Consider the following 21,991-nt stretch of genomic DNA (forward strand, 5'->3'; position numbering starts at 1 on the left):
TAAAAATTAAAAAACATCATCCAGCCTTCATTTCTTGAGAAAATAGGTCAGGACAAGCTGAAAAATCGAGAACAAAAAAAATTTCCTTCCAACCCGTTCGAACCCGGCCTGTGTTAGAAAATTCGAAAACAAATGCAAAAAAATTTTAAAAATTTAAAAACATCATCCAGGTTTCATTTCAAGACGAAACGGATCAGGACAGGCCGAAAAATTGATAACAAAAATAATTTCCTTCCTATCCGTTTGAACCCGACCCGAGTTAGAGAATTAAAAAAAAATGAAAATAATTTTAAAATTAAAAAACATCATCCAGGCTTCATTCAAGACGAAACGGTCAGGACAGACCTAAAATCGGAGAACACGAAAAAAATTTCCTTCCTATCCGTTCGAACCCAACACAAGTTAGAAAATTCAAAAATAAATGCAAAAAAATTCTAAAAACTAGAAAACATCATCCAGGGTTCATTTCAAGACCACACGGGCCAGGGTAGGCCGAAAAATAGATATCAAAAATAATTTCCTTCCTACCTGGTCGAACCCAGCCCGAGTTAGAAAATTCGAAAATAAATGCAAAAAAAATTTAAAAATTAAAAAACATCATCCAGGCTTCATTTCAAGAAGAAACGGGTCAGGATCGGCCAAAAAATTGAGAAAAAAAATAATTTCCTTCCTATCCGTTCGAACCCGTCCCGAGTTAGAAAATTCAAAAATAAATGCGAAAAAATTTTCAAAATTAAAAAGCATCATCCAGGCTTCATTTCAAGACGAAACGGGTCAGGACAGGCCTAAAAATTGAGAACAAAAATAATTTCCTTCCTATCCGTTCGAACCCGACACGAGTTAGAATATTCAAAAATAAATGCAAAAAAAATCTAAAAATTAAAAAAACATCATCCAGGGTTCATTTCAAGGCCATACGGGCCAGGATAGGCCGAAAAATAGAGAACAAAAATTATTTCCTTCCTACCCGTTCGAACCCAGCCCGAGTTAGAAAATTCGAAAATAAATGCAAAAAAAATTTAAAAATTAAAAAACATTATCCAGACTTCATTTCAAGACGAAACGGGTCAGGATAGGCCAAAAAATTGAGAAAAAAAATAATTTCCTTCCTATCCGTTCGAACCCGGCCCGAGTTAGAAAATTCAAAAATAAATGCAAAAAAATTTAAAAAATTAAAAAAGGCATCATCCAGGCTTCATTTCAAACGAAACGGTCAGCGACAGGCCTAAAACTTGCAGAACAAAAATAATTTCCTTCCTATCCGTTCGAACTCGACCCGAGTTAGAAAATTGAAAAAAAATGCAAATAATTTTAAAAATTGAAAAAACATCTTCCAGGCTTTATTCAAGACGAACGGCGATCAGACAGGCGAAAAATCTGGAGAACGAAAAAAATTTCCTTCCTATCCGTTCAAACCCGACACGAGTTAGAAAATTCAAAAATAAATGCAAAAAAATTCTAAAAATTAAAAAACATCATCCAGGGTTCATTTCAAGACCGTACGGACCAGGATAGGCCGAAAAATAGAGAACAAAAATAATTTCCTTCCAACCCGTTCGAACCCGGCCTGAGTTAGAAAATTAGAAAACAAATGCTAAAAAATTTAAAAAAAAAAACACATCATCCAGCCTTCATTTCTTGACAAAATAGGTCAGGACAAACTGAAAAATCGAGAACAACAAAAATTTCCTTCCAACCCGAACCCGACCCGAGTTAGAATATTGAAAAAAAATGCAAAATAATTTTAAAAATTAAAAAACATCATCCAGGCTTCATTTCAAGACGAAACGGGTCAGGACAGGCCGAAAAATCGAGAACGAACAAAATTTCCTTCCTATCTGTTCAAACCCAACACGAGTTAGAAAATTCAAAAATAAATGCAAAAAAATTCTAAAAATTAAAAAACATCATCCAGGGTTCATTTCAAGACCGTACGGGCCAGGATAGGCCGAAAAATAGAGAACAAAAATAATTTCCTTCCAACCCGTTCGAACCCGGCCTGAGTTAGAAAATTCGAAAACAAATGCAAAAAAATTTTAAAAATTAAAAAACATCATCCAGCCTTCATTTCTTGACAAAATAGGTCAGGACAAGCTGAAAAATCGAGAAGAAAAAAAATTTCCTTCCAACCCGTTCGAACCCGGCCGGTGTTAGAAAATTCGAAAACAAATGCAAAAAAATTTTAAAAAAAAAATTTCAAAAGTTAAAAAACATCATCCAGGCTTCATTTCAAGACGAAACGGGTCAGGAGAGAACGAAAAATTGAGAACAAAAATAATTTCCTTCCTATCCGTTCGAACCCGACCCGAGCTAGAAAATTCAAAAAATAAATGCAAAAAAATTTTAAAAATTGAAAACAGGATCCAATCTTCATTACAAGACGATACGGGTCAGCACAGGCCGAAAAATCGAGAACAAAAAAAATTTCCTTCCTATCCGTTCGAACCCGACACGAGTTAGAAAATTCAAAAATAAATGTAAAAAAAATCTAAAAATTAAAAAAACATCATCCGGGGTTCATTTCAAGGCCATACGGGCCAGGATAGGCCGAAAAATAGAGAACAAAAATAATTTCCTTCCTACCCGTTCGAACCCAGCCCGAGTTAGAAAATTCGAAAATAAATGCAAAAAAAATTTAAAAATTAAAAAACATCATCCAGGCTTCATTTCAAGACGAAACGGGTCAGGATAGGCCAAAAAATTGTGAAAAAAAATAATTTCCTTCCTATCCGTTCGAACCCGGCCCGAGTTAGAAAATTCAAAAATAAATGCAAAAAAATTTTAAAAATTAAAAAGCATCATCCAGGCTTCATTTCAAGACGAAACGGGTCAGGACAGGCCTAAAAATTGAGAACAAAAATAATTTCCTTCCTATCTGTTCGAACCCGACACGAGTTAGAAAATTGAAAAAAAATGCAAAATAATTTTAAAAATTAAAAAACATCATCCAGGGTTTATTTCAAGACGAAACGGGTCAGGACAGGCCGAAAAATCGAGAACGAAAAAAATTTCCTTCCTATCCGTTCAAACCCGACACGAGTTAGAAAATTCAAAAATAAATGCAAAAAAAATCTAAAAATTAAAAAACATCATCCAGGCTTCATTTCAAGACGAAACGGGTCAGGATAGGCCAAAAAATTGAGAAAAAAAATTATTTCCTTCCTATCCGTTCGAACCCAGCCCGAGTTAGAAAATTCGAAAATAAATGCAAAAAAAATTTAAAAATTAAAAAACATCACCCAGGCTTCATTTCAAGACGAAACGGGTCAGGACAGGCCTAAAAATTGAGAACAAAAATAATTTCCTACCTATCCGTTAGAACCCGACCCGAGTTAGAATATTGAAAAAAAATGCAAAATAATTTTAAAAATTAAAAAACATCATCCAGGCTTCATTTCAAGACGAAACGGGTCAGGACAGGCCGAAAAATCGAGAACGAAAAAAATTTCCTTCCTATCTGTTCAAACCCGACACGAGTTAGAAAATTCAAAAATAAATGCAAAAAAATTCTAAAAATTAAAAAACATCATCCAGGGTTCATTTCAAGACCGTACGGGCCAGGATAGGCCGAAAAATAGAGAACAAAAATAATTTCCTTCCAACCCGTTCGAACCCGGCCTGAGTTAGAAAATTCGAAAACAAATGCAAAAAAATTTTAAAAATTAAAAAACATCATCCAGCCTTCATTTCTTGACAAAATAGGTCAGGACAAGCTGAAAAATCGAGAACAAAAAAAATTTCCTTCCAACCCGTTCGAACCCGGCCGGTGTTAGAAAATTCGAAAACAAATGCAAAAAAATTTTAAAAATTAAAAAACATCATCCAGGTTTCATTTCAAGACGAAACGGGTCAGGACAAGCTGAAAAATTTAGAACAAAAATAATTTCCTTCCTATCCGTTCGAACCCGACCCGAGTTAGAAAATTAAAAAAAAATGCAAAATAATTTTAAAAATTAAAAAACATCATCCAGGCTTCATTTCAAGACGAAACGGGTCAGGATAGGCCGAGAAATCGAGAACGAAAAAAATTTCCATCGTATCCATTCGAACCCGATCCGAGTTAGAAAATTCAAAAATAAATGCAAAAAAATTATAAAAATTAAGAAACGTCGTCCAGGGTTCATATCAAGACCATACGAGCCAGGATAGGCCGAAAAATAGAGAACAAAAATAATTTCCTTCCTACCTGTTCGAACCCGGCCAGAGTTAGAAAATTCGAAAATAAATGCAAAAAAATTTTAAAAACTAAAAAACATCATCCAGGCTTCATTTCGAGACAAAACGGGTCAGGACAAGCCGAAAATAGAGAACAAAAATAATTTCCTTCCTATGCGTTCGAACCCGACCCGAGTTAGAAAATTCAAAAAATATATGCAAAAAAATTTTAAAAATGAAAAAACATCATCGAGGCTTCATTTCGAGACGAAACGGGTTAGGACAGGCCAAAAAATCAAGAACAAAAAAAATTTCCTTCCTATCCGTTCGAACCCGCCTCGAGTCAGAAAAGTAAAAAATAAATGCAAATAAATTCTAAATATTAAAAAACATCATCCATGGTTCATTTCAAGACCATACGGGCCAAGATAGGCTGAAAAATAGATAACAAAAATAATTTCCTTCCTACCAGTTCGAACCCGGCCCGAGTTAGAAAATTCTAAAATAAATGCCAAAAAATTTTAAAAATTAAGAAACATCATCCAGGCTTCATTTTAAGACGAAACAGGTCAAGAGAAGCCGAAAAATTGGGAACAAAAATAATTTCCTTCCTATCCATTCAAACCAGACCCGAGCTATAACATTCAAAAAATTAATGCAAAAAAAATTTAAAAATTAAAAAACATCATCTAGGCTTCATTTCAAGACGAAACGGGTCAGGACGGGCCGAAAAATTGAGAACAAAAATAATTTCCTTCCTATCCATTTGAACCCGACCCGAGTTAGAAAATTCAAAAAAAATGAAAATAATTTTAAAAATTAAAAAACATCATCCAGGCTTCATTTCAAGACGAAACGGGTCAGGGCAGGCCGAAAAATCGAGTACGAAAAAAATTTCCTTCCTATCCGTTCGAACCCAACACGAGTTAGAAAATTCAAAAATAAATGCAAAAAAATTCTAAAAATTAAAAAACATCATCCAGGGTTCATTTCAAGACCATACGGGCCAGGGTAGGCCGAAAAATATATAACAAAAATAATTTCCTTCCTACCTGGTCGAACTCGGCTTGAGTTAGAAAAATCTAAAATAAATGGAAAAAAATTTTGAAAAGTTAAAAAACATCATCCAGGCTTCATTTCAAGACGAAACGGGTCAGGAGAGGCCGAAAAATTGAGAACAAAAATAATTTCCTTCCTATCAGTTCAAACCCGACCCGAGCTAGAAAATTCAAAAAATAAATGCAAAAAAATTTTAAAAATTGAAAACAGGATCCAATCTTCATTTCAAGGCGATACGGGTCAGCACAGGCCGAAAAATCGAGAACGAAAAAAATTTCCTAACTATCCTTTCGAACCCGACACGAGTTGGAAAATTCAAAAAATAAATGTAAAAAAATTTTAAAAATTCAAAAACATCATCCAGGCTTCATTTCAAGACGAAACGGGTCAGGACAGGCCTAAAAATTGAGAACAAAAATAATTTCCTTCCTATCCGTTCGAACCCGGCCCGAGTTAGAAAATTCGAAAATAAATGCAAAAAAATTTTAAAAATTAAAAAACATCATCCAGGCTTCATTTCAAGACGAAACGGGTCAGGACAGGCCTAAAAAGAGAACAAAAATAATTTCCTTCCTATCCGTTCGAACCCGACCGAGTTAGAAAATTCAAAAATAAATGCAAAAAAATTCTAAAAATTAAAAAATCATCAGGGTTCATTTCAAGACCGTACGGGCCAGGATAGGCCGAAAAATAGAGAACAAAAATAATTTCCTTCCAACCCGTTCGAACCCGGCCTGAGTTAGAAAATTCGAAAACAAATGCAAAAAAATTTTAAAAATTAAAAAACATCATCCAGGTTTCATTTCAAGACGAAAAGGGTCAGGACAGGCCGAAAAATAGAGAACAAAAAAAACTTCCTTCTTATCCGTTCGAACCCGACCCGAGTTAGAAAATTCAAAAAATAAATGCAAAAAAATTTTAAAAATTAAAAAACATCATCCAGCCTTCATTTCTTGACAAAACAGGTCAGGACAAGCGGAAAAATCGAGAACAAAAAAAATTTCCTTCCTATCCGTTCGAACCCGACACGAGTTAGAAAATTCAAAAATAAATGTAAAAAAAATCTAAAAATTAAAAAAACATCATTCAGGGTTCATTTCAAGACCATACGGGTCAGGATAGGTCGAAAAATAGAGAACAAAAATAATTTCCTTCCTACCCGTTCGAACCCAGCCCGAGTTAGAAAATTCGAAAATAAATGCAAAAAAAAATTAAAAATTAAAAAACATCATCCAGGCTTCATTTCAAGACGAAACGGGTCAGGACAAGCCGAAAATAGAGAACAAAAATAATTTTCTTCCTATGCGTTCGAACCCGACCCGTGTTAGAAAATTCAAAAAATATATGCAAAAAAATTTTAAAAATGAAAAAACATCATCGAGGCTTCATTTCGAGGCGAAACGGGTTAGGACAGACCAAAAAATCAAGAACAAAAAAAATTTCCTTCCTATCCGTTCGAACCCGCCTCGAGTCAGAAAAGTAAAAAATAAATGCAAACAAATTCTAAATATTAAAAAACATCATCCAGGCTTCATTTCAAGACGAAACAGGTCAAGAGAAGCCGAAAAATTGGGAACAAAAATAATTTCCTTCCTAGCCGTTCGAACCAGACCCGAGCTATAACATTCAAAAAATTAATGCAAAAAAATTTTAAAAATTAAAAAACATCATCTAGGCTTTATTTCAAGACGAAACGGGTCAGGACGGGTCGAAAAATTGAGAACAAAAATAATTTCCTTCCTATCCGTTTGAGCCCGACCCGAGTTAGAAAATTAAAAAAAAAAATGAAAATAATTTTAAAAATTAAAAAACATCATCCAGGCTTCATTTCAAGACGAAACGGGTCAGGACAGGCCGAAAAATCGAGAACGAAAAAAATTTCCTTCCTATCCGTTCGAACCCAACACGAGTTAGAAAATTCAAAAATAAATGCAAAAAAATTCTAAAAATTAAAAAACATCATCCAGGGTTCATTTCAAGACCATACGGGCCAGGGTATGCCGAAAAATAGATAACAAAAATAATTTCCTTCCTACCTGGTCGAACTCGGCTTGAGTTAGAAAAATCTAAAATAAATAGAAAAAAATTTCAAAAGTTAAAAAACATCATCCAGGCTTCATTTCAAGACGAAACGGGTTAGGAGAGGCCGAAAAATTGAGAACAAAAATAATTTCCATCCTATCCGTTCGAACCCGACCCGAGCTAGAAAATTCAAAAAATAAATGCCAAAAAATTTTAAAAATTGAAAACAGGATCCAATCTTCATTTCAAGACGATACGGGTCAGCACAGGCCGAAAAATCGAGAACAAAAAAAATTTCCTTCCTATCCTTTCGAACCCGACACGGGTTAGAAAATTCAAAAAATAAATGCAAAAAAATTTTAAAAATTCAAAAACATCATCCAGGCTTCATTTCAAGACGAAACGGGTCAGGACAGGCTGAAAAATTGAGAACAAAAATAATTTCCTTCCTATCCGTTCGAACCCGACCCGAGATAGAAAATTCAAAAAATAAATGCAAAAAAATTTTAAAAATTGAAAACAGGATCCAATCTTCATTTCAAGGCGATACGGGTCAGCACAGGCCGAAAAATCGAGAACAAAAAAAATTTCCTAACTATCCTTTCGAACCCGACACGAGTTGGAAAATTCAAAAAATAAATGCAAAAAAATTTTAAAAATTCAAAAACATCATCCAGGCTTCATTTCAAGACGAAACAGGTCAGGATAGGTCGAGAAATCGAGAACGAAAAAAATTTCCTTCCGATCCATTCGAACCCGATCCGAGTTAGAAATTTCAAAAATAAATGCAAAAAAATTATAAAAATTAAAAAACGTCGTCCAGGGTTCATATCAAGACCATACGAGCCAGGATAGGCCGAAAAATAGAGAACAAAAATAATTTCCTTCCTACCTGTTCGAACCCGGCCAGAGTTAGAAAATTCGAAAATAAATGCAAAAAAATTTGAAAAACTAAAAAATATCATCCAGGCTTCATTTCGAGACAAAACGGGTCAGGACAAGCCGAAAATAGAGAACAAAAATAATTTCCTTCCTATGCGTTCGAACCCGACCCGAGTTAGAAAATTCAAAAAATATTTGCAAAAAAATTTTAAAAATGAAAAAACATCATCGAGGCTTCATTTCGAGACGAAACGGGTTAGGACAGGCCAAAAAATCAAGAACAAAAAAAATTTCCTTCCTATCCGTTCGAACCCGCCTCGAGTCAGAAAAGTAAAAAATAAATGCAAACAAATTCTAAATATTAAAAAACATCATCCATGGTTCATTTCAAGACCATACGGGCCAAGATAGGCTGAAAAATAGGTAACAAAAATAATTTCCTTCCTACCAGTTCGAACCTGGCCCGAGTTAGAAAATTCTAAAATAAATGCCAAAAAATTTTAAAAATTAAGAAACTTCATCCAGGCTTCATTTTAAGACGAAACAGGTCAATAGAAGCCGAAAAATTGCGAACAAAAATAATTTCCTTCCTATCCATTCAAACCAGACCTGAGCTATAACATTCAAAAAATTAATGCAAAAAAATTTTAAAAATTAAAAAACATCATCTAGGCTTCATTTCAAGACGAAACGGGTCAGGACGGGCCGAAAAATTGAGAATAAAAATAATTTCCTTCCTATCCGTTTGAACCCGACCCGAGTTAGAAAATTAAAAAAAAAATGAAAATAATTTTAAAAATTAAAAAACATCATCGAGGCTTCATTTCGAGACGAAACGGGTTAGGACAGGCCAAAAAATCAAGAACAAAAAAAATTTCCTTCCTATCCGTTCGAACCCGCCTCGAGTCAGAAAAGTAAAAAATAAATGCAAACAAATTCTAAATATTAAAAAACATCATCCATGGTTCATTTCAAGACCATACGGGCCAAGATAGGCTGAAAAATAGATAACAAAAATAATTTCCTTCCTACCAGTTCGAACCCGGCCCGAGTTAGAAAATTCTAAAATAAATGCCAAAAAATTTTAAAAATTAAGAAACTTCATCCAGGCTTCATTTTAAGACGAAACAGGTCAAGAGAAGCCGAAAAATTGCGAACAAAAATAATTTCCTTCCTATCCATTCAAACCAGACCTGAGCTATAACATTCAAAAAATTAATGCAAAAAAATTTTAAAAATTAAAAAACACCATCTAGGCTTCATTTCAAGACGAAACGGGTCAGGACGGGCCGAAAAATTGAGAATAAAAATAATTTCCTTCCTATCCGTTTGAACCCGACCCGAGTTAGAAAATTAAAAAAAAAATGAAAATAATTTTAAAAATTAAAAAACATCATCCAGGCTTCATTTAAAGACGAAACGGGTCAGGACAGGCCGAAAAATCGAGAACGAAAAAAATTTCCTTCCTACCCGTTCGAACCCAACACGAGTTAGAAAATTCGAAAATAAATGCAAAAAAAATTTAAAAATTAAAAAACATCATCCAGGCTTCATTTCAAGACGAAACGGGTCAGGATAGGCCAAAAATTGAGAAGAAAAATAATTTCCTTCTTATCCGTTCGAACCCGGCCCGAGTTAGAAAATTCGAAAATAAATGCAAAAAAATTTTAAAAATTAAAAAACATCATCCAGGCTTCATTTCAAGACGAAACGGATCAGGACAGGCCTAAAAATTGAGAACAAAAATAATTTCCTTCCTATCCGTTCGAACCCGGCCCGAGTTAGAAAATTCGAAAATAAATGCAAAAAAAATTTAAAAATTAAAAAACATCATCCAGGCTTAATTTCAAGACGAAACGGGTCAGGACAGGCCTAAAAATTGAGAACAAAAATAATTTCCTTCCTATCCGTTCGAACCCGACCCGAGTTAGAAAATTCAAAAATAAATGCAAAAAAATTCTAAAAATTAAAAAACATCATCCAGGGTTCATTTCAAGACCGTACGGGCCAGGATAGGCCGAAAAATAGAGAACAAAAATAGTTTCCTTCCAACCCGTTTGAACCCGGCCTGAGTTAGAAAATTCGAAAACAAATGCAAAAAAATTTTAAAAATTAAAAAACATCATCCAGGCTTCATTTCAAGACGAAACGGGTCAGGACCGGCCGAAAAATAGGGAACAAAAAAAACTTCCTTCTTATCCGTTCGAACCCGACCCGAGTTAGAAAATTCAAAAAATAAATGCAAAAAAATTTTAAAAATTAAAAAACATCATCCAGCCTTCATTTCTTGACAAAACAGGTTAGGACAAGCGGAAAAATCGAGAACAAAAAAAATTTCCTTCCTATCCGTTCGAACCCGATACGAGTTAGAAAATTCAAAAATAAATGTAAAAAAAATCTAAAAATTTAAAAAACATCATTCAGGGTTCATTTCAAGACCATACGGGCCAGGATAGGTCGAAAAATAGAGAACAAAAATAATTTCCTTCCTACCCGTTCGAACCCAGCCCCAGTTAGAAAATTCGAAAATAAATGCAAAAAAAAATTAAAAATTAAAAAACATCATCCAGGCGTCATTTCAAGACGAAACGGGTCAAGACAAGCCGAAAATAGAGAACAAAAATAATTTCCTTCCTATGCATTCGAACCCGACCCGTGTTAGAAAATTCAAAAAATATATGCAAAAAAATTTTAAAAATGAAAAAACATCATCGAGGCTTCATGTCGAGACGAAACGGGTTAGGACAGGCCAAAAAATCAGGAACAAAAAAAATTTCCTTCCTATCCGTTCGAACCCGCCTCGAGTCAGAAAAGTAAAAAATAAATGCAAACAAATTCTAAATATTAAAAAACATCATCCATGGTTCATTTCAAGACCATACGGGCCAAGATAGGCTGAAAAATAGATAACAAAAATAATTTCCTTCCTACCAGTTCGAACCCGGCCCGAGTTAGAAAATTCTAAAATAAATGCAAAAAAAATTTAAAAATTAAGAAACATCATCCAGGCTTCATTTCAAGACGAAACAGGTCAAGAGAAGCCGAAAAATTGGGAACAAAAATAATTTCCTTCCTATCCGTTCGAACCAGACCCGAGCTATAACATTCAAAAAATTAATGCAAAAAAATTTTAAAAATTAAAAAACATCATCTAGGCTTCATTTCAAGACGAAACGGGTCAGGACGGGCCGAAAAATTAAGAACAAAAATAATTTCCTTCCTATCCGTTTGAACCCGACCCAAGTTAGAAAATTAAAAAAAAAATGAAAATAATTTCAAAAATTAAAAAACATCATCCAGGCTTCATTTCAAGACGAAACGGGTCAGGACAGGCCGAAAAATCGAGAACGAAAAAAATTTCCTTCCTATCCGTTCGAACCCAACACGAGTTAGAAAATTAAAAAATAAATGCAAAAAAATTCTAAAAATTAAAGGCGATACGGGTCAGCACAGGCCGAAAAATCGAGAACAAAAAAAATTTCCAAACTATCCTTTCGAACCCGACACGAGTTGGAAAATTCAAAAAATAAATGCAAAAAAATTTTAAAAATTCAAAAACATCATCCAGGCTTCATTTCAAGACGAAATGGGTCAGGACAGGGTGAAAAATTGAGAACAAAAAAAATTTCCATCCAATCCGTTCGAACCAGCCTGAGTTAGAAAATTCGAAAATAAATGCATAAAAAATTTTAAAAATTAAAAAACATCATCCAGGCTTCATTTCAAGACGAAACGGGTCAAGACAGGCCTAAAAATTGAGAACAAAAATAATTTCCTTCCTATCCGTTCAAACCCGACCCGAGTTAGAAAATTGAAAAAAAATGCAAAATAATTTTAAAAATTAAAAAATATCATCTAGGCTTCCTTTCAAGACGAAACGGGTCAGGACCGGCCGAAAAATCGAGAACAAAAAAAATTTCCTTCCTATCCGTTCAAACCCGACACGAGTTAGAAAATTCAAAAATAAATGCAAAAAAATTCTAAAAATTAAAAAACATCATCCTGGGTTCATTTCAAGACCGTACGGGCCAGGATAGGCCGAAAAATAGAGAACAAAAATAATTTCCTTCCAACCCGTTCGAACCCGGCCTGAGTTAGAAAATTCGAAAACAAATGCAAAAAAATTTTAAAAATTAAAAAACATCATCCAGCCTTCATTTCTTGACAAAACAGGTCAGGACAAGCCGAAAAATCGAGAACAAAAAAAATTTCCTTCCTATCCGTACAAACCCGACACGAGTTAGAAAATTCAAAAATAAATGCAAAAAAAACTAAAAATTACAAAAAAATCATCCAGGGTTCATTTCAAGACCATACGGGCCAGGGTAGGCCGAAAAATATAGAACAAAAATAATTTCCTTCCTAACCGTTGAACCCGACACAAGTTAGAAAATTCGAAAATAAATGCAAAAAAATTTAAAAAATTAAAAAACATCATCCAGGCTTCATTTCAAGACGAAACGGGTCAGGACAGGCCGAAAAATTGAGAACAAAAATAATTTCCTTCCTATCTGTTCGAACCCGGCCCGAGTTAGAAAATTCGAAAATAAATGCCAAAAAATTTTAAAAGTTAAAAAACATCATCCAGGCTTCATTTCAAGACGAAACGGGTCAGGACAGGCCTAAAAATTGAGAACAAAAATAATTTCCTTCCTATCCGTTCGAATCCGACCTGAGTTAGAAAATTAAAAAAAAATGCAAAATAATTTTAAAAACTAAAAAACATCATCCAGGCTTCATTCAAGACGAAACGGGTCAGGACGGACTGAAAAATTGAGAACAAAAATAATTTCCTTCCTATCCGTTCGAACCCGACCCGAGCTAGAAAATTCAAAAAATAAATGCAAAAAAATTCTAAAAAATAAAAAACATCATCCAGGGTTCATTTCAAGACCATACGGGCCAGGATAGGCCGAAAAATAGAGAACAAAAATAATTTCCTTCCTACCCGCTCGAACCCAGCCCGAGTCAGAAAATTCGAAAATAAAGGCAAAAAAATATTAAAAATTAAAAAGCATCATCCAGGCTTCATTTGAAGACGAAACGGGTCAGGACAGGCCGAAAAATAGAGAAGAAAAAAAATTTCCTTCTTATCCGTTCGAACCCGACCCGAGTTAGAAAATTCAAAAATAAATGCAAAAAAAAATCTAAAAATTAAAAAAACATCATTCAGGGTTCATTTCAAGGCCATACGGGCCAGGATAGGCCAAAAAATTGAGAACAAAAATAATTTCCTTACTACCCGTTCGAACCCAACCCGAGATAGAAAATTCGAAAATAAATGCAATAAAAATTTAAAAATTAAAAAACATCATCCAGGCTTCATTTCAAGACGAAACGGGTCAGGATAGGCCAAAAAATTGAGAACAAAAATAATTTCCTTCATATTCGTTCGAACCCGGCCCGAGATAGAAAATTCGAAAATAAATGCAAAAAAATTTTAAAAATTAAAGGCGATACGGGTCAGCACAGGCCGAAAAATCGGGAACAAAAAAAATTTCCTAACTATCCTTTCGAACCCGACACGAGTTGGAAAATTCAAAAAATAAATACAAAAAAATTTTAAAAATTCAAAAACATCATCCAGGCTTCATTTCAAGACGAAACGGGTCAGGACAGGGTGAAAAATCGAGAACAAAAAAAATTTCCATCCAATCCGTTCGAACCCGACACGAGTCAGAAACTTCAAAAATAAATGCAAAAAAAAAATCTAAAAATTAAAAAAACATCATCCAGGGTTCATTTCAAGGCCATACGGGCCAGGATGGGCCGAAAAATAGAGAACAGAAATAATTTCCTTCCTACCCGTTCGAACCCAGCCCGAGTTAGAAAATTCGAAAATAAATGCAAAAAAAATTTTAAAATTAAAAAATATCATCCAGGCTTCATTTCAAGACGAAACGGGTCAGGATAGGCCAAAAAATTGAGAACAAAAATAATTTCCTTCCTATCCGTTCGAACCCGGCCCGAGTTAGAAAATTCGAAAATAAATGCAAAAAAATTTTAAAAATTAAAAAACATCATCCAGGCTTCATTTCAAGACGAAACGGGTCAGGACAGGCCTAAAAATTGAGAACAAAAATAATTTCCTTCCTATCCGTTCAAACCCGACCCGAGTTAGAAAATTGAAAAAAAATGCAAAATAATTTTAAAAATTAAAAAACATCATCCAGGCTTCATTTCAAGACGAAACGGGTTAGGACCAGCCGAAAAATCGAGAGCAAAAAAAATTTCCTTCCTATCTGTTCAAACCCGACACGAGTTAGAAAATTCAAAAATAAATGCAAAAAAATTCTAAAAATTAAAAAACATCATCCTAGGTTCATTTCAAGACCGTACGGGCCAGGATAGGCCGAAAAATAGAGAACAAAAATAATTTCCTTCCAACCCGTTCGAACCCGGCCTGAGTTAGAAAATTCGAAAACAAATGCAAAAAAATTTTAAAAATTAAAAAACATCATCCAGGTTTCATTTCAAGACGAAAAGGGTCAGGACAGGCCGAAAAATAGAGAACAAAAAAAACTTCCTTCTTATCCGTTCGAACCCGACCCGAGTTAGAAAATTCAAAAAATAAATGCAAAAAAATTTTAAAAATTAAAAAACATCATCCAGCCTTCATTTCTTGACAAAACAGGTCAGGACAAGCGGAAAAATCGAGAACAAAAAAAATTTCCTTCCTATCTGTTCGAACCCGACACGAGTTAGAAAATTCAAAAATAAATGTAAAAAAAATCTAAAAATTAAAAAAACATCATCCAGGGTTCATTTCAAGACCATACGGGCCAGGATAGGTCGAAAAATAGAGAACAAAAATAATTTCCTTCCTACCCGTTCGAACCCGGCCCGAGTTAGAAAATTCGAAAATAAATGAAAAAAAATTTTAAAAATTGAAAAGCATCATCCAAGCTTCATTCCAAGACGAAACGGGTCAGGACAGGCCGTAAAATAGAGAAGAAAAAAAATTTCGTTCTTATCCGTTCGAACCCGACCCGAGTTAGAAAATTCAAAAAATAAATGCAAAAAAATTTTAAAAATTAAAAAACATCATCCAGGCGTCATTTCTTCACAAAACAGGTCAGGACAAGCCGAAAAATCGTGAACAAAAAAAATTTCCTTCCTATCCGTACAAACCCGATACGAGTTAGAAAATTCAAAAATAAATGCAAAAAAAGCTAAAAATTACAAAAAAATCATCCAGGGTTCATTTCAAGACCATACGGGCCAGGGTAGGCCGAAAAATATAGAACAAAAATAATTTCTTTCCTACCCGTTGAACCCAACACAAGTTAGAAAATTCGAAAATAAATGCAAAAAAATTTAAAAAATTAAAAAACTTCATCCAGGCTTCATTTCATGACGAAACGGGTCAGGACAGGCCGAAAAATTGAGAACAAAAATAATTTCCTTCCTATCTGTTCGAACCCGGCCCGAGTTAGAAAATTCGAAAATAAATGCCAAAAAATTTTAAAAGTTAAAAAACATCATCCGGGCTTCATTTCAAGACGAAACGGGTCAGGACAGGCCTAAAAATTGAGAACAAAAATAATTTCCTTCCTATCCGTTCGAACCCGACCTGAGTTAGAAAATTAAAAAAAAATGGAAAATAATTTTAAAAACTAAAAAACATCATCCAGGCTTCATTCAAGACGAAACGGGTCAGGACGGACCGAAAAATTGAGAACAAAAATAATTTCCTTCCTATCCGTTCGAACCTGACCCGAGCTAGAAAATTCAAAAAATAAATGCAAAAAAATTCTAAAAATTAAAAAATATCATCCAGGGTTCATTTCAAGACCATACGGGCCAGGATAGGCCGAAAAATAGAGAACAAAAATAATTTCCTTCCTCCCCGCTCGAACCCAGCCCGAGTCAGAAAATTCGAAAATAAATGCAAAAAAATTTTAAAAATTACAAAGCATCATCCAGGCTTCATTTGAAGACGAAACGGGTCAGGACAGGCCGAAAAATAGAGAAGAAAAAAAATTTCCTTCTTATCCTTTCGAACCCGACCCGAGTTAGAAAATTCAAAAATAAATGCAAAAAAAAATCTAAAAAATTAAAAAAACATCATTCAGGGTTCATTTCAAGGCCATACGGGCCAGGATAGGCCGAAAAATTGAGAACAAAAATAATTTCCTTCCTACTCGTTCGAACCCAACCCGAGTTAGAAAATTCGAAAATAAATGCAAAAAAAATTTAAAAATTAAAAAACATCATCCAGGCTTCATTTCAAGACGAAACGGGTCAGGATAGACCAAAAAATTGAGAACAAAAATAATTTCCTTCATATCCGTTCGAACCCGGCCCGAGTTAGAAAATTCGAAAATAAATGCAAAAAAATTTTAAAAATCAAAAAACATCATCCAGGTTTCATTTCAAGACGAAACGGGTCAGGACAGGCCGAAAAATAGAGAACAAAAAAAACTTCCTACTTATCCGTTCGAACCCGGCCCGAGTAAAAAAATTCGAAAATAAATGCAAAAAAATTTTAAAAATTAAAAAACGTCATCCAGGCTTCATTTCAAGATGAAACGGGTCAGGACAGGCCGAAAAATGAAGAACGAAAAAACTTTCCTTCCTATCCGTTCAAACCCGACACGAGTTAGAAAATTCAAAAATAAATGCAAACAAATTCTAAAAATTAAAAAACATCATCCAGGGTTCATTTCAAGACCGTACGGGCCAGGATAGGCCGGAAAATAGAGAACAAAAATAATTTCCTTCCAACCCGTTCGAACCCGGCCTGAGTTAGAAAATACGAAAACAAATGCAAAAAAATTTTAAAAATTAAAAAACATCATCCAGGGTTTCATTTCAAGACGAAACGGGTCAGGACAGGCCGAAAAATTTAGAACAAAAATAATTTCCTTCCTATCTGTTCGAACCCGGCCCGAGTTAGAAAATTCGAAAATAAATGCCAAAAAATTTTAAAAGTTAAAAAACATCATCCAGGCTTCATTTCAAGACGAAACGGGTCAGGACAGGCCTAAAAATTGAGAACAAAAATAATTTCCTTCCTATCCGTTCGAATCCGACCTGAGTTAGAAAATTAAAAAAAAATGCAAAATAATTTTAAAAACTAAAAAACATCATCCAGGCTTCATTCAAGACGAAACGGGTCAGGACGGACTGAAAAATTGAGAACAAAAATAATTTCCTTCCTATCCGTTCGAACCCGACCCGAGCTAGAAAATTCAAAAAATAAATGCAAAAAAATTCTAAAAAATAAAAAACATCATCCAGGGTTCATTTCAAGACCATACGGGCCAGGATAGGCCGAAAAATAGAGAACAAAAATAATTTCCTTCCTACCCGCTCGAACCCAGCCCGAGTCAGAAAATTCGAAAATAAAGGCAAAAAAATATTAAAAATTAAAAAGCATCATCCAGGCTTCATTTGAAGACGAAACGGGTCAGGACAGGCCGAAAAATAGAGAAGAAAAAAAATTTCCTTCTTATCCGTTCGAACCCGACCCGAGTTAGAAAATTCAAAAATAAATGCAAAAAAAAATCTAAAAATTAAAAAAACATCATTCAGGGTTCATTTCAAGGCCATACGGGCCAGGATAGGCCAAAAAATTGAGAACAAAAATAATTTCCTTACTACCCGTTCGAACCCAACCCGAGTTAGAAAATTCGAAAATAAATGCAAAAAAAATTTAAAAATTAAAAAACATCATCCAGGCTTCATTTCAAGACGAAACGGGTCAGGATAGGCCAAAAAATTGAGAACAAAAATAATTTCCTTCATATCCGTTCGAACCCGACCCGAGATAGAAAATTCGAAAATAAATGCAAAAAAATTTTAAAAATTAAAGGCGATACGGGTCAGCACAGGCCGAAAAATCGGGAACAAAAAAAATTTCCTAACTATCCTTTCGAACCCGACACGAGTTGGAAAATTCAAAAAATAAATACAAAAAAATTTTAAAAATTCAAAAACATCATCCAGGCTTCATTTCAAGATGAAACGGGTCAGGACAGGGTGAAAAATCGAGAACAAAAAAAATTTCCATCCAATCCGTTCGAACCCGACACGAGTCAGAAACTTCAAAAATAAATGCAAAAAAAAAATCTAAAAATTAAAAAAACATCATCCAGGGTTCATTTCAAGGCCATACGGGCCAGGATGGGTCGAAAAATAGAGAACAGAAATAATTTCCTTCCTACCCGTTCGAACCCAGCCCGAGTTAGAAAATTCGAAAATAAATGCAAAAAAAATTTTAAAATTAAAAAATATCATCCAGGCTTCATTTCAAGACGAAACGGGTCAGGATAGGCCAAAAAATTGAGAACAAAAATAATTTCCTTCCTATCCGTTCGAACCCGGCCCGAGTTAGAAAATTCGAAAATAAATGCAAAAAAAATTTAAAAATTAAAAAACATCATCCAGGCTTCATTTCAAGACGAAACGGGTCAGGACAGGCCTAAAAATTGAGAGAACAAAAATAATTTCCTTCCTATCCGTTCAAACCCGACCCGAGTTAGAAAATTGAAAAAAAATGCAAAATAATTTTAAAAATTAAAAAACATCATCCAGGCTCATTTCAAGACGAAACGGGTTAGGACCAGCCGAAAAATCGAGAGCAAAAAAAATTTCCTTCCTATCCGTTCAAACCCGACACGAGTTAGAAAATTCAAAAATAAATGCAAAAAAATTCTAAAAATTAAAAAACATCATCCTAGGTTCATTTCAAGACCGTACGGGCCAGGATAGGCCGAAAAATAGAGAACAAAAATAATTTCCTTCCAACCCGTTCGAACCCGGCCTGAGTTAGAAAATTCGAAAACAAATGCAAAAAAATTTTAAAAATTAAAAAACATCATCCAGGTTTCATTTCAAGACGAAACGGGTCAGGACAGGCCGAAAAATAGAGAACAAAAAAAACTTCCTTCTTATCCGTTCGAACCCGACCCGAGTTAGAAAATTCAAAAAATAAATGCAAAAAAATTTTAAAAATTAAAAAACATCATCCAGCCTTCATTTCTTGACAAAACAGGTCAGGACAAGCGGAAAAATCGAGAACAAAAAAAATTTCCTTCCTATCCGTTCGAACCCGACACGAGTTAGAAAATTCAAAAATAAATGTAAAAAAAATCTAAAAATTAAAAAAACATCATCCAGGGTTCATTTCAAGACCATACGGGCCAGGATAGGTCGAAAAATAGAGAACAAAAATAATTTCCTTCCTACCCGTTCGAACCCGGCCCGAGTTAGAAAATTCGAAAATAAATGAAAAAAAATTTTAAAAATTGAAAAGCATCATCCAAGCTTCATTCCAAGACGAAACGGGTCAGGACAGGCCTAAAATAGAGAAGAAAAAAAATTTCTTCTTATCCGTTCGAACCCGACCCGAGTTAGAAATTCAAAAAATAAATGCAAAAAAATTTTAAAAATTAAAAAACATCATCCAGGCGTCATTTCTTCACAAAACAGGTCAGGACAAGCCGAAAAATCGGTGAACAAAAAAAATTTCCTTCCTATCCGTACAAACCCGATACGAGTTAGAAAATTCAAAAATAAATGCAAAAAAAGCTAAAAATTACAAAAAAATCATCCAGGGTTCATTTCAAGACCATACGGGCCAGGGTAGGCCGAAAAATATAGAACAAAAATAATTTCTTCCTACCCGTTGAACCCGACACAAGTTAGAAAATTCGAAAATAAATGCAAAAAAATTTAAAAAAATTAAAAAACTCATCCAGGCTTCATTTCATGACGAAACGGGTCAGGACAGGCCGAAAAATTGAGAACAAAAATAATTTCCTTCCTATCTGTTCGAACCCGGCCCGAGTTAGAAAATTCGAAAATAAATGCCAAAAAATTTTAAAAGTTAAAAAACATCATCCGGGCTTCATTTCAAGACGAAACGGGTCAGGACAGGCCTAAAAATTGAGAACAAAAATAATTTCCTTCCTATCCGTTCGAACCCGACCTGAGTTAGAAAATTAAAAAAAAATGGAAAATAATTTTAAAAACTAAAAAACATCATCCAGGCTTCATTCAAGACGAAACGGGTCAGGACGGACCGAAAAATTGAGAACAAAAATAATTTCCTTCCTCTCCGTTCGAACCTGACCCGAGCTAGAAAATTCAAAAAATAAATGCAAAAAAATTCTAAAAATTAAAAAATATCATCCAGGGTTCATTTCAAGACCATACGGGCCAGGATAGGCCGAAAAATAGAGAACAAAAATAATTTCCTTCCTCCCCGCTCGAACCCAGCCCGAGTCAGAAAATTCGAAAATAAATGCAAAAAAATTTTAAAAATTACAAAGCATCATCCAGGCTTCATTTGAAGACGAAACGGGTCAGGACAGGCCGAAAAATAGAGAAGAAAAAAAATTTCCTTCTTATCCTTTCGAACCCGACCCGAGTTAGAAAATTCAAAAATAAATGCAAAAAAAAATCTAAAAATTAAAAAAACATCATTCAGGGTTCATTTCAAGGCCATACGGGCCAGGATAGGCTGAAAAATTGAGAACAAAAATAATTTCCTTCCTACCCGTTCGAACCCAACCCGAGTTAGAAAATTCGAAAATAAATGCAAAAAAAATTTAAAAATTAAAAAACATCATCCAGGCTTCATTTCAAGACGAAACGGGTCAGGATAGGCCAAAAAATTGAGAACAAAAATAATTTCCTTCATATCCGTTCGAACCCGGCCCGAGTTAGAAAATTCGAAAATAAATGCAAAAAAATTTTAAAAATTAAAAAATATCATCCAGGTTTCATTTCAAGACGAAACGGGTCAGGACAGGCCGAAAAATAGAGACCAAAAAAAACTTCCTACTTATCCGTTCGAACCCGGCCCGAGTTAAAAAATTCGAAAATAAATGCAAAAAAATTTTAAAAATTAAAAAACGTCATGCAGGCTTCATTTCAAGATGAAACGGGTCAGGACAGGCCGAAAAATGAAGAACGAAAAAACTTTCCTTCCTATCCGTTCAAACCCGACACGAGTTAGAAAATTCAAAAATAAATGCAAACAAATTCTAAAAATTAAAAAACATCATCCAGGGTTCATTTCAAGACCGTACGGGCCAGGATAGGCCGGAAAATAGAGAACAAAAATAATTTCCTTCCAACCCGTACGAACCCGGCCTGAGTTAGAAAATACGAAAACAAATGCAAAAAAATTTTAAAAATTAAAAAACATCATCCTGGTTTCATTTCAAGACGAAACGGGTCAGGACAGGCCGAAAAATTTAGAACAAAAATAATTTCCTTCCTATCTGTTCGAACCCGGCCCGAGTTAGAAAATTCGAAAATAAATGCCAAAAAATTTTAAAAGTTAAAAAACATCATCCAGGCTTCATTTCAAGACGAAACGGGTCAGGACAGGCCTAAAAATTGAGAACAAAAATAATTTCCTTCCTATCCGTTCGAATCCGACCTGAGTTAGAAAATTAAAAAAAAATGCAAAATAATTTTAAAAACTAAAAAACATCATCCAGGCTTCATTCAAGACGAAACGGGTCAGGACGGACTGAAAAATTGAGAACAAAAATAATTTCCTTCCTATCCGTTCGAACCCGACCCGAGCTAGAAAATTCAAAAAATAAATGCAAAAAAATTCTAAAAAATAAAAAACATCATCCAGGGTTCATTTCAAGACCATACGGGCCAGGATAGGCCGAAAAATAGAGAACAAAAATAATTTCCTTCCTACCCGCTCGAACCCAGCCCGAGTCAGAAAATTCGAAAATAAAGGCAAAAAAATATTAAAAATTAAAAAGCATCATCCAGGCTTCATTTGAAGACGAAACGGGTCAGGACAGGCCGAAAAATAGAGAAGAAAAAAAATTTCCTTCTTATCCGTTCGAACCCGACCCGAGTTAGAAAATTCAAAAATAAATGCAAAAAAAAATCT

This window comes from Quercus lobata, chromosome 5 (assembly GCF_001633185.2).
Source record: "Quercus lobata isolate SW786 chromosome 5, ValleyOak3.0 Primary Assembly, whole genome shotgun sequence".
NCBI lineage: Eukaryota > Viridiplantae > Streptophyta > Magnoliopsida > Fagales > Fagaceae > Quercus > Quercus lobata.